At 37.9% G+C, this 8,095-nt stretch overlaps 1 long non-coding RNA gene across 1 annotated transcript; it reads left to right on the top strand.

Annotated features, from left to right (window-relative positions):
* The first annotated feature begins 5,149 nt into the window (after nt 1–5,149).
* Nucleotides 5,150–7,281, top strand: LOC146362470 (uncharacterized). Its single transcript, XR_014799294.1, has 3 exons — nt 5,150–5,309; nt 5,743–5,800; nt 6,774–7,281. It is a non-coding gene; the product is annotated as an uncharacterized LOC146362470 (long non-coding RNA).
* The last annotated feature ends 814 nt before the right edge of the window (nt 7,282–8,095 follow it).

The following is an 8,095-nucleotide window of genomic DNA, read 5'->3' as shown; positions in this document are numbered from 1 at the left end:
AGTGCGTTTCTGACTATTACATGCATTTGAATGGAGTTCTCGCACGAAACAAAGTATAGGTTTTCATCTTGTGAATAACTTGAAAATCTTAACTCAAACAGCTGCGAAACCTGTTTGCTCAACACGGGGATATTGAATTTTATAAGATAAATCAATAAATACGAATATGTGAGTCTTCTATCAAAAGTTAGAGCTAACTTCATGAAGTTGTACAAAAACGCTTTCTTTCGCCAAGACAGTGCGTTTCTCACTGATACATGCATTTGAATGGAGTTCTCGCACGAAACAAAGTATAGGTTTTCATCTTGTGAATAACTTGAAAATCTTAACTCAAACAGCCCTGTTTGCCCAACACGGGGATGTTGAATTCTATAAGATAAAGCAATAAATACGCATATATGAGTCTTCTATCAAAAGTTAGAGCTAACTTCATGAAGTTGTACAAAAAGGCTTTCTTTCGCCAAGACAGTGCGTTTCTGACTATTACATGCATTTGAATGGAGTTCTCGCACGAAACAAAGTATAGGTTTTCATCTTGTGAATAACTTGAAAATCTTAAGTCAAACAGCTGCGAAACCTGTTTGCCCAACACGGGGATGTTGAATTCTATAAGACAAAGCCATAAATACGTATATATGAGCCTTCTATCAAAAGTTACAGCAAACTTCATGAAGTTGTACAAAAAGGCTTTCTTTCGCCAAGACAGTGCGTTTCTGACTATTACATGCATTTGAATGGAGTTCTCGCACGAAACAAAGTATAGGTTTTCATCTTGTGAATAACTTGAAAATCTTAACTCAAACAGCTGCGAAACCTGTTTGCTCAACACGGGGATATTGAATTCTATAAGACAAAGCCATAAATACGTATATCTGAGCCTTCTATCAAAAGTTATAGCTATGTTTATGAAGTTGTACAAAAAGGCTTTCTTTCGCCAAGATATTGCGTTTCTCACTGATACATGCATTTGAATGGAGTTCTCACACGAAACAAAGTATAGGTTTTCATCTTGTGAATAACTTGAAAATCTTAACTCAAACAGCCCTGTTTGCCCAACACGGTGATATTGAATTCTATAAGACAGAGCCATGCATACATATATCTGAGTCTTCTATCAAAAGTTAGAGCTAACTTCATGAAGTTGAACTTGAAAATCTTAAGTCAAACAGCTGCGAAACCTGTTTGCTCAAAATGGGGATATTGAATTCTATAAGATAAAGCCATAAATATGTGTATATGCAACACGTTCTCACTCCCAACTGGTCAAATGTGTGACGCATGGTCAGGCTCCCTCTGCTTCACTTATCCATGCGCAGGGTACCCCCCTCGCGTCGAGAATTGACGTGCAGGGTCCTCTCATTGAATACTATAGAGCTCCCTAAACGTTGCTTATTGACGACAAGAGATTAGCGCGGAAGAGCCTGTTGTCTGTATATTTATATATTTCCAAAATCACATTGTAGTGACGTATACAGAACACAATAAATTATATAATTAAACAACTACCTGAGAAACAGCAGATACAGCAGATAAATTAATTATAGGCTATTACTTTTGTATCGTTTATTGCATTTATGGAGGGTGTGATGTATGCTGGGTAATGGCACAGCTAGCGACTGGGTGACTTTATTCACCCGGTTCGACTGTTATCAGTCCATACTAGTGATGGTAAATTTGATTCTTTTTACTGAATCGAGTTTTAATGAGTCACTCACCAAAGTGAATCGGATTTTTTGAGTCATTTGATTCACTGAGTCAGTCGACCAGAGAGTGCAAAAAATGTACATTTTCACTCAAACTTAATTTGTTTCTCTTTTCATGTAAATCCTACTGCTAAGATGAATGATTCTAAAAAGAAAACAACTATTTTATAGAGCAAAAAAAGAGCAAAAACATTTCTAAAATTAAGTAATTTCCTATCAAATTTGCTTAATAAACATTTATTTATTTTATTTTAATATATTTTTATTTTTTATTTTATTAGTATTTTCCTTAAATGTGTTTAATATATATTTTCTCATCTAAATGTCCACTGAGCTGTGCGCCAGGGGGCGGTAATGCGCCTTAACATTGGTTGCCAACCAAGAAGAAGAAGAAGAAGCTGTGAGCCAGGAGGGAGGGGGTGAGTGAGTGAGTGAGTGATTCGTTCCTCTATGATTCAGCACAGGAGGGAGGGGGTGAGCGAGTCCTGAGTGATTCGCTTATGCTTGCGATTCAGCACAGGAGGGAGGGGGTGAGCGAGTCCTGAGTGATTCGCTTACGCTTACGATTCAGCACAGGATGGAGGGGATTAGTGAGTCCTGAGTGATTCGTTCGCTCTATGATTCAGCACAGGAAGGAGGGGGTTAGTGAGTGAGTGAGTGATTTGTTCGCTCTATGATTCAGCACAGGAAGGGAGGGGGTGAGTAGCTCAAATGTGTTGTTAGCATGTTAGCAGAGCGATGCTACTGTGAACCGAGGAGCTATTTTCTTGATGTGAGCTTCTACTCATGGTTTTTTCTTCCAGTTCAGAGCAGAAATTTTTTTGTTACGATACTGGATGTTGTGTTTTTCTCCACAATTTTAATTATAGGCTAGATACATTGCTGCTAACAGCAACAGGGATGAGTCAGTGAGTCAGTTGGGCTTGTGAATCATGATTCATGAGTCAGTAAAGTGATTCTCGAGTATTGAACGATTCGTTCATGATTCGCGCATCACTAGTCCATACAATGGGCGTTATTAGCACAAACCAGTCCCATAGATATGGGCCATCTCCTGCTAGATTGTTCAGAAGGTTGTTATCATCCATCCAGATGGAGGATCACTAACAGGAGCGTGGGAAGACTCCAGAATCCACTCTGGCTGGAATCCGGTGGATACAGCAGTGTGTACAGGTAAGACCGTTTAAACGGACAGCATTTATAGAATGACTATTAAAGTCAGCGAGTGTCAATAATGTTAATGTGGTTATGTTAGTAATACACCGAGTTCTAATATAACAGCTTTAAGATGCATTTGTAGATATTATTACGTGTTTTACAATCTTTATGGTGCTAGCTTAAAGTTATGGTGTAAACGTTAGCTTATATTGTAGTAAAGCTGTTACTGTTTAAACGATGTTAGCACAGAAATATTAGCTTCTGTCATGACTGAGGAAGTTACTAGTTAATAAAGTTTCCAGTAAAGTGTTTAATCGCAGCCACAGATTGACAGTAAATATCTCGATTAGCTTCAGTGCATCTGTAATAAATATGTGCAAGTTTCAGTGCTTTGTTTAAAACTGTATGATACTTATACTGACCCAGGGTCAGTGTAAAATACAATCCTAGCTGTGTGAACAAAGCTTGGCTCCTTTAATCCTGCATGACAAACCTCAGGATGCAGGTTATTATTACTCTTTCCTGCTGACACACCTGTCACACCTGAGAGTCAGCTAGAAACTTACAGTGACGTGGACATCATGCAAAGACTGCCAGACTCTGTAATACTGTAAATCAGCGGTCCCCAACCCCCGGGCCTCGGACCGGTACCGGTCCGTGAGTCGTTTGGTACCGGGCCGCGAGAGTTGAGGCTCAGGTGTGAAATGTATAGTTTTCAGGGTTTTTATCGGTTTTCAGCGTTATTTTGTTATCGTTTTTATCGTTTACTCGGTTTTCCTGGGTCTTTTCACGTGTGTTATGAATAAATTTTCTTTTTTTCTGTACCGGTACTAGTTTTATTTTGTTGTATTTATCTGCGACATCTTAAAGGCCGGTCCGTGAAAATATTGTCGGGCATAAACCGGTCCGTGGCGCAAAAAAGGTTGGGGACCGCTGCTGTAAATGATCAGTGACTCAGGTTAACACTAAACTTTAAACGGTACCTCTGTGTCTCTGTGTGCTGAACATTTAGGATTGAGTCAGGCTGCATTGACTGTGGGACTTTAATGTGTTAAAAGCAGGTTGAAGACGGCTCAGAAACATTTGAAGATTAAAATTTAGCATTATGGCTGCTGGTGGTTTGTAAAGCCTCTACTCAGCTGTATTTTTGTTACTAATTTATGTAGTAGTTTAACTAGATTGGAAATCAAAAAAATCCAGATTCTTCTTCCACAGAAGTTTCATCTGTCAGTGTGGGACTGCTGAGTCACCCGAAGAACTCATTTCATTCATTCTCCACATGATGTTCATTTACAGAAATGTTTCACAGGAACTGATTCCTCCCAAAGGGTGAACTAGTGTGTTTCCATAGATTATCTCCGTATGAATGTACTTCTTAAATTAAGGCAAGCGTTTGTCCTTTTTTTGTTCCTCAGGTACAGTACGTGATATTAAGGGCAGGCGGTCATCACTGGGGGAAGACAAGAAGCAGACGTACTTCCAAGAGGAAGCTGCAGTGAGGACACAGCCTGGTCACTGAGGTCAGAATCTGAAACAGCTCAGGTTTATATATATATATATATATATATATATATATATATATATATATATATATATATATATATATAGTTATAAAAAAAATCAAAATGTATGTATAAAGAAACTTTTCAATAATAGTCATAATTATGATTATTATATGAAATATCAAACATTTAAGTGGATTTTCTGTTACACATATTGTGTTAGCCCTTCGATAAACTGGCAGCCTGTCTTTGTTCTGTATCAGCTGGGATAGGCTTCATCCTCCCGCAACCCTGAATTGGATACATTGTATTCCAATTATGTAATCTGATCATTTACAAACTCAAGGTATCTAATCAAAATGTAAGTAATAATTATAAAATGGGAAAGCAGAAATAAGTGTGACATGAATGTAAATGTGTGAGCTGACATAGAGGACAGCTACATGCAGTCTGAAAAACCTTTGTTGTCAAGTTTGCAGGTCTATCAGCACGAGACATTCTTACATAGAAGAGACTGTTAAAGTCTCTAACTCAGTGAAGCATCCAGTCTGTTTGGATAAATATAGTAAGTTGATGTATGTGCATTTATTGACACATTTTCTTAAGTGCTTATCCCGTTCAGGATCACAGTGGAGCTGCAGCTGGATATGTTCAGTAAATAAACCTTACAAAAGTTAACAATAAACCTGCATCCCTGTACGTTGTTGTCCACAGGATGAGAAAATCAAACTGGAAGTCTGTGGAACATGTTAATAAATGTTTGTGTGTTTATGCCTGTGTCTTTCACAGGAGGCACTGAAAGGTTTCCCTAATAGTTCCTGGTGAATCAAAGCAGAACCATAAAGGTTGCTGGACTGCATCATGGCCTTACCCCTGAGCAGTCATCCTGTTAAAGGAGGAACCAGTTAGAACTGTTTTCAAAGTAGCTGAGCAGATTTCATCTCAAGTAAGCGATTAGCTGTTTGTTCGTTTGTTCTGCCACTTAAAGAGCATTTAAGGACATCTTTTGAGTGTCCAGTTGAATTAATTCTACTGGCTCTCATGGTCATTTATGATTATGGACATATTTTTCATGTTCATCCAGCTATTTAGTAAATTCTATATATTTAGTAATATCTGTCAGCTATAAAATGTAATATAAATATAAAAATATCTAAATATCTCCTGTCCTTTATATTTTAATGATGTAAGACAATACGTCTGTTATCGTGTTACATTAGCATTCCTCACATATCAATGAGATGCTGTACAGTACAATCCTACTAACACAGCAGAGGGATAACGACGGCTATTCAACATCGTTACACGACACATTCGAGCTGCATGACGCAGACAAAGTGACTAAATCATCTTTTTGTGGTTTATTGTCTTCAAACCAGCAGACAAAGCTGATGGCAGAAGATGTCGGAGAAGAACTTCAGGCCATGTACTGAAAAGGTATTTTTTTCTTGTTATCAAAAGACATTTCGAGTGGCAGCTTCTACAACTGGTTGTGCTAAAGGAAAGCTTACAGTCTAAGAAATCACAGTGTTGATATTCAGCACAAAGAGAAAAGCTCACTTGTTTGAATTCATTTACAATCATAGTTTTTATAAATTCTGACTGTAAACAGCTTTTACAGCTTTGATATTGTTTGACACTCGATATCAGGTGATGGGATTTAATTTAAAGGTCTCTTTGTCCCAATGAGCCAATTACACTGACCAGTGTCAGTTTAACTGTAACACATTCATTATTTAGTTCCAACATTTCTAAGAGAAATAACTGAATGTAAAAAATGGCAGCCCTCAGGCCAGGTTTAATTGATAGAGATATATGCATGCATTCTGAAATTTATGTATCCCAGATAATTGTTATTCATCTAGTCATGGCAGACCCACCCCTTCCTCCCAAGTTAACTGCAACCCAACTAGTGGGGCTATTTACACACTCACAACCAGTGTGGGGTAAAAAGAGCCACCAAAAAGCTGTCAGCCTGTACAGCTACAGATGTGCTAAAAGCTATAAGAGTTAGAAGCTCTGCTTATGGAGAAACTTTCTAAGCCTAACAGGGGACAGGTACTCCTGCCCAAATAACATGATATAACCCCACATACAGCCCAGCCATAAAATGAACAAAGTCATTTAGTTAAAGACAGCATGGGACCAAATGCATGTAACCAGCCTGCACCAACCTGGCATTTCTTCCTCCTGAATTAAATGAATGAATGGATCAAAGTTAAATGACTACAAACCTAAAGCCACTAGTTCCCACACTGGAGCTCCCTGACACTGTGTGTTAACCGTATTTAGCTTGTATCAACAGTTGTAACAGGCTAAGCCACCTGAGACACTGCATTGAATGATTGTTCCTGTCTTAATGATTTCAGCTGACTGGTTTCAGCTCAGATGTTCTGCTTTTTCCTTTCAGTAGATCAAAGCAGCTCGTGCTCCTTCTGCTTCCATTTTAATGGCAAGAAGAAAAAGAAGAAGAAGAAGAATGCTTCAGCGAAGTGGCGTTCATGCTCTCAGTGAACAGTCATGGTCACACACTGCATGTGGTTTTAAAAGCAACATTGTTCACCACAACAATCGAGATGTGTAATATTAGTGCAGCTACGGTTTGTTCTTGAACATCAGTTCTGTTTTCTACTTTGATCACTTAGACCAAAAAAGTGTTGTTTTCAGATTCTTTCTTTTAAATCTATAAAGCACCTGCTCATTTTTTATTACAATTAGTTTCACATAAATGTTAGTTTTTCCTTTATGATCTTTTAATGCTTACACTACACTGTACATGTCTACATTAGAGACATTTCTGTTACCTGTTTCTGTTGACTCAGAGTTGTGAAATGTTCTTTTATTTGATACACAATATGAAGTTCATAATTTTCTTACAAATAAAACTCTAATGACAAACATGAACAGCTGTGCTTATTTCTGAGACATGAGTTTTTGAATGTGTTCATATTTAGACAGTGTGCATTTGTATGCTGAAACTGTAATGGTGAACCTGAGGTGATGGTCAACAGAAGGCAAATATATATAAATATAAAACAATATTGAAGTAATGTCTTTACCCTCTGCAGCGTGTGTGGACGCTGTGCACACAATCACCTTATTTACTGTAGTAAACATGCACCGCTAGCTCACGTGACTGACTGTCTCCATGGTTACATCGTATATTATTAGCTATGTAAACAGCTTCCAAAGATACCGCCATACATTCCATTTACAAGTAGTGACAGTCTGCCGTAACTCGAACTCAAACCCCGCTTTGTTCTTTAATTATAGGCCTTTTATAGCCGTTCATGACACGCACACACACACATAAAACACTTTGCCTCACAATGACAGTGCAACTTTACCTAACCTAACCTTTAAAGTATCTGATATAGCATAGAAAAATGAAGCAACCAGAGATTTAATGATGAAGACTCTGGGTTCTGTAGTTCACGTTTTACAGTCCTGAATGACTCTGCATATAATTTATTGAAGAGGAGTTTAGAATGCACTTTATATTTAGACTGTTGCTTTTAATTTTTTACATTGTTGCCGTGTTATGCCATGAATAAGGTTCACCTGCTGGGGGTTTGATGGATCAGCTGGACAATACAGTCAAAGACAGACTTCATTCATCATATGCAAGAATCCTAGTTGGATTTTTGTTTTCACTCATATTTTTGAACCAAATATTGAAAACAATTTTGTCAGACTGGATACCTGGTAGGGTGTACATTACCTTGTACTCAA

The sequence above is a fragment of the Perissodus microlepis genome, chromosome 22 (assembly GCF_051167445.1).
Source record: "Perissodus microlepis isolate ML-2025 ecotype Zambia chromosome 22, ASM5116744v1, whole genome shotgun sequence".
In the NCBI taxonomy this organism is placed as follows: domain Eukaryota; kingdom Metazoa; phylum Chordata; class Actinopteri; order Cichliformes; family Cichlidae; genus Perissodus; species Perissodus microlepis.
This window is presented reverse-complemented; position numbering and strand designations above follow the sequence as displayed.